This window comes from Ambystoma mexicanum, chromosome 5q (genome assembly GCF_040938575.1).
Source record: "Ambystoma mexicanum isolate Mex_15411 chromosome 5q, UKY_AmexF1_1, whole genome shotgun sequence".
NCBI classification, from domain to species: domain Eukaryota; kingdom Metazoa; phylum Chordata; class Amphibia; order Caudata; family Ambystomatidae; genus Ambystoma; species Ambystoma mexicanum.
In genome coordinates this window covers 186,132,203-186,138,239 of record NC_090933.1, presented here as the reverse complement: position 1 = coordinate 186,138,239, position 6,037 = coordinate 186,132,203, and positions in this window count along the sequence as shown.

The window sequence follows — 6,037 nt, the reverse complement described above, 5'->3', positions numbered from 1 at the left end:
TGTACTGAGGGGGTATGTGGGGAATCAATGCATGGCTGGTGGGGTAGCATTTGTTTGGTCTCTGTGTGGTGGGTGCATGGGCATGGTTGGGTCATGTGGCACCTCTGTTGGGATTGGGGTCGTCACTCAGCGTCCATGTGGTGCAGGGAGTGACAATGATTATTCTATGGATATGTTGATGCATCACCTTGCCCACTCTAACTTCCCCATCAGTTGGGCCACATCATGTGTCGTAATACGTGGTTGTGATGGTACACTCACCTTCCTCAGTGGTGATTGCTGCGCCGGCCTCCTGATCTCCGATCCCCTCAATGGATTCAGGGTCGATGAAACCACTTGCCGTCTCCTCCCATGGCATCAATTTGACTGGGGAGTGTGGGCCACCGCCTGTCGCCATTGCGGCATTCCGGTTCTCCGACAGGATCCTCCGGACACGGAGGCGGAGGTCGTCCCAGCGCTTCCGGCAGTCACGCACACTCCTTGGGGCGCTCCCCACTGCTGACACCCTCTGAGCGACCTCAAGCCAGACCTCTTTTTTGCGGGTTTGGGCTGCATGCTTTAGGTCTGTGCTGCGGATTATGTCAGCATGCTCTTCCAGGGTGTTGGCGAGCATGGTGAGCTCAGCGTCTGAGAAACGCTGCTTCCTCTTCCTCTGGGTGGATTTCCTGCTGGCCTTGGACATGATGATGCTATTCTGACACACGACGACAACGGAGGAGTGGTGGTTGTGGAGGATTGCAATGGATTGTGTTTTTAAAGATGGCTGCCGGTCCATTTCCCGTTCCTGCGCGATGACGTAATTTCCGGGTCCGGTTTTGCGAACACGGGGATTCTGTGCCAGAGTTACCGTGGCGGTTTTTAGTGGTTCATTGAAGGCGGTTACGGAGTGGACGCAAGCCACAATGCCGGTATAGGGGGGTTGGTGGGCCGTTACCGGGATGGCGGTTTTTCCACTACCGGCATGGGGGGGACACGTGTGCTCGCGCACTCGTGATCGGCCGCTGTTAGCGGGTTCTTGAGTGCACGGACACGCACTTCCCGCCATGCCGGTAATTGAGCCGGATTTTCCGGGCAACTCGTAATGAGGCCCACTGTGTCCAGCTCCTGCTCATCTGCTTCTCCGGCGGCCGGATCCTGAAGTCCTAGCTCTGTATTCCATTAATAACCTGGACGAACAAGACAGCATTAGCGAGCAAGAACACTTACCTGTGAAGTAACCGGCCTTGAATCCATCCTGCGCTTCGTTTACCTCGCCCATCTCCGGGTTTCACCGCAACCTGCAAGGGAGAAGGAACAAGGTCAGCATTAACAAAGCACTTACCTGGGCAAGCAGCGCTTTGATTGCTCATCACTCCGGAAAATCACCCCAACCTGTACAAAGAAGAGAAGAGAGCACAGGTTAGCAATTAACACCAATAAACAGAGGAGCGCTACGTGCATCAATAACTCACCGTGGTCTTCGCCATAGGCGTGGCAACTCCGATATCGCAATCATCCCTGTGAAAACAAAAGAGACATTGTTAGGGAACAGCGTAGTGGAGCAATACGCAAAGAAGACAGAGAAAACGGAGGGAAAGAAAGAGACAGAATAAAGACAGAAAAGACATTATAACTCACCTGGAAGACAGAAAGCAGAGTCGGAGTCACAGCCGGTCTGGACCCGACATAAGGGCACACAGACTAGTGAAGCAACTAGGTCCACGGAACGCCCGCACCAACCATGCGCCCCTGCACAGAAACGCAGGACGGAGAGTTCAACGCACAAAAACCTAAGGTGAGCAATAACCCCAAGGAAGGGGATTTGGACCAGAGGGAGGTGGGAGCCCACCCATCACAGAACCAGTATCGTAACCCTCCATTCTCCTCTTTTAGGCGCTACCCAACGCCTGGCACATAACCAAGCAGAGATGGGTCTGGGATAGCGCTTAGACCTCCATCCAGTATCGTGTGGTGCCCCCGTGGATACCAGGTGAGAGTAACACTACCCCCTGCCAAGGATTCAATGATATTTGAGTAGTAGTTGACCTCTTTTCAAAAATGGCCAATTTCATACCACTTAAAGGTCTACCAAACGCATCTAGTCTGGCGAAAGTATTTTTGGAACAAATCGTGCGACTACACAGATTTCCTTCTGCCCTGATTTGAGACCGAGGCAGCCGTTTGTGCCTAATTTCTGGAGGAAGAGTTGTGAAATGGCCCAAATTGATATCTGTCACCATCCACGAACTGATGGTCAAACGTACCAGACAAATCAGACTCTAGAGCAATATCTAAGGTGCATGTTACATCAAGTGGAAGAAGGTTGGAAAGATGTGTTGTGGATAGCCGAATATGCCTACAACAATTCGTTACACTCCAGCACTGGGCACAGTCCATTCCATACCAAGTATGGAAGACATCCACGTACTTCGGAGTTGGATGCCTCCACAACCTTGGAAATGCCTGCGGTAAAGACTTTACCTACCACTATAAATCAGACTTTCAAAAAGTAGCGCCAGGCTGATTATTCAGGATGAAGCAAGCACCACTCGGGACCTCAATCCAACATGGAAGTCCTCATTTCAACTCAGCCCCACAAACTGAACTTAACAGTCTAGTGTTTTGGGTGTGGTCGATCTTCAGGTGTGGCTGGCTATATAAGCCACGCCCGAACTGGGTTTCATGCTTCGCGTTATTCTGCACTCCTGCAGCGTAACGCTCACCGTGCCCAGCTCCAGCTCGTCAGCTTTTCCCAGCTGCTTACATCTGGAGTCATCAACCTTGATCCAACGGGAACCTGCAAGAACAAGAACATCATTAACAAGGACACTTACCTGTGATACGTCCATCTGCACTTCCATCAGCACTTGGCGGTCTCACCATCTCCGGAGTGCTCCGCAGCCTGCAAGAAAGAAGAACTGCATTACCTAAAAGGAGTTTACCTGTGAGTGGCAGTTTCTGCTTTCATCCGCATTTCCATCAGCGCTCGACGGCCTCACCATCTCCGGGGTGTTCAGAGGGCACGCAACCTGCAACCTGCAAAATAAAAGGACATCAGATTAATACCCGCACTCGGCAAGCTGTGGGTTCCACATCGCGTGACGCATTCAGCAAAGGTGACAAGCTAAAGACAACAAAATTCACTCACCGGAATACCAGTCGTTGGTGGCACTTCACCTCGGACTGTCAGTGCACGGGATCCTGTAAGAAGTGGAGAAAAAAAGAAAGGCAGGTTAGCAACTAGCCCACATTGAGCGGCGTGGCGCCCGTGGAAACCACTTTACTCAGCATTATTTATCCGGCGCAGCTGCTCCACAATTGCGATAACTCCTGTGGGAGACAGAAAGAGACTTTAAGCAACATCGAAAAGACAGGGAATGCAGACTTACCTGAACTCTATAAGCAAATAAGCAGAGTCGGTGTCACAGCCGGACTGGAACCGACACAGGGGGTACAGGACCAGTGAAGTAACTAGGCCTCTGAAAACCCCCAACTACCACACGCCCCTGCGCAGAAAAGCAGGACAGAGAGCTCAACATACAAGAAAACAAGGTGAGGCAGAACCTTCAGGGGGAAAGGTGAATCAGTGGGAGGTGGGGGCCTTGGTACCTCCGTACCTAACCTCCATTCTCCTGTCACAGGATCTGTCTGCCAGCCAACTTACACACAAACAGAAGGGGTCCAGGAGAGTGCACAGTCTCCCATCCGACGTTGTGTGGCGCCCCAGTGGATATCAGGTGAGCGTAACACATCCACACACTAGGTACAAGAAGCTATCTGATCATGTCATATTCAGACAGGCAAAAACATTCCCTGCTCAGGGTCATGTTGCCAGTGGACACATTGCCAACAAACAGGGTTGTTAGCAAGCACACTATGGCACAAGGCACAGCTAACTGTTGACTAATACCAGTGAAATGGGCATGGTCATGTAGCTCTGTGACGTGAAATTACATCACATACTCAGAATGCACACTCTTGGTCACTAACTGGATGTGCCCTCATAATTTGGCGGGCCTCCCATGCCTTGCCCAAAGCCTCTTCATGCTGGGTCAGCTCCTTCTCCTCTGGTGAACCCCCTCCAGTTGCCAGAGCAGAGGCAAGGTAGGTACCCAGCTTGGACTTGGTCCGACGGGTGAGGTCATTCCAGTGCTTCACTACCTGAGCAGCAGTGCACTTCTCAATCCTTAAGGTGTTGCTCTCATCCGTGACATGCTGCCAATGCACCATACAATGAGCAGGTGTATGTGTACTCCCCGTTTGCTGGCACATGTCATGGTGGTGCATGGTCAAGTAGCCCATGAGGACCAGGAGATCTTCATCATGGTAGTTTCTCTTGCTCAACGTGCCAGTGTGCTGTGCCTTGCCATGGGGTTGAGACTGTTCCTGCTGTGCAGGCTTTGCCTTCTTGCCCTGTGGTGTTGGTGTTGCCCCTGTGTGGCTAGCACCACTCTGGGCTCCAGCTTCTGGACCACTAGTGGCCTGGGGCATGGCATTACCCGCTGGGGCTGGGCCAGCTGCTTCCGCTGTACGTCTCTTACCCTTTCAGGCTGGGATAGCTGCTTCAGCTGCACGTCCCTTACTCTTCTGGGCTGAAACAGCTGCTTCAGCTGCACGTCCCTTACCCTTCTGGGCTGGGACAGTTGCTCCAGCTGCACATCCCTTACCCTTCTGGGATGGGACGGCTGCTTCAGCTGCATGTCCCTTATCCTTTGGGGCTGGGACAGCTGCTTCAGCTGCACATCCCTGGAACCTTGGGGCTGGGACAGCTGCTTCCGCCAGAGGTCCCTGGACCCTTGGGCTGGAGACAGCTGCTTGAGAAGGAGGTCCCTGGATCTTTGGGCCTGCGATAGCTGCTTCTACAGGAGGTCCCTAACCCTAGCCAACTCTGCCCCCTTTCCCTCTTGGGGCCTTTCACTTATCTTCCAGGTGTAAGTGAAAAATGGAAGGCACACGAAGCAATTGTCCTGGGTAATTAGAGTGAGGGGGCAGTGTACGTGATGGAAAGACTGTATGTGTAATGCACAGGCACCACAAAAAATGAAAAAAATGCATACGCGAGACCAGGATAGTTTCCGTAAAAAGAAAAAAGAAAAAAGCCGGTATGCGATATGCAGTGGCACACAGCAACACAAAAAATGCATACTTGAACCCTGGAAAGCTAGCCTGAAGGCAGGAATAGAGGTATGCAATACACAGGGGCACCCATAGTTGAAAAATGTATACAAGACACACCGTTAGCCTTGAAAAATACAAAAGTAGGCACGCGTATGCGCAGAGGTAAATCCCCCACCAAAATAAGAAGTTTGTATTGTCCCTGAAGTGAACGGATTGTGTGGAACCCCCAAACACACAGTACTCCACTCGTCTGTCTCCTCCCCTTTGCACGCACGTTCAGAGTTGCTTCTAGACATACCTATGTATCCCTGAATATGGCGTGCTCAAAGCCTGCACCCGTCACAAAAGTTACGCGCTGAGGGCCTTTCCTTGGATTTCACGTGTCCATGCTCATTTTTTATGCACAAAGTCCTGTCACTCTGTTTCCGGCTGCCATCTGAGATATACACGGAAGACCCATGCTCCTGCCTCTGTGCATTTTTACCTGCCTCCTATTGCCCTGTGCTGCCTCCTACTTAGCCATCTGCTGCTGCCTGTCCAGTGCCTGCTGTCCACCTGCAATGCGTTTGGAGTGCCTGCTGTCCAGCCATTGCCAGTACTCCTGTCCTTGGCCCTGTGACCACCTCAGCTGCTTCATCAGACTCCCACCGTGCCATACCACCACCACCGCTCCACAGCCCAGCTCCAGGACCTCCTTGCCCACCCACACCTGCCTCGGGGGTTGCCATGTCTGCACCATCATCTTCAGACCAGAGTGGCAACCCCATGGCAGAGAGGCAGAGGGCTGTTAACTTCACAGCCAGGGAAGTTGACATCCTGGTGGAGAAGGTCCTGGAGCATTATGATGCCCTCTTCAACCTTGTGATGCAATGCGGCAAGGAAGGACGTCATCTGATCTGGGACGGGATAACGGATGCCATCAATGCAGAGGGGGTGGCAT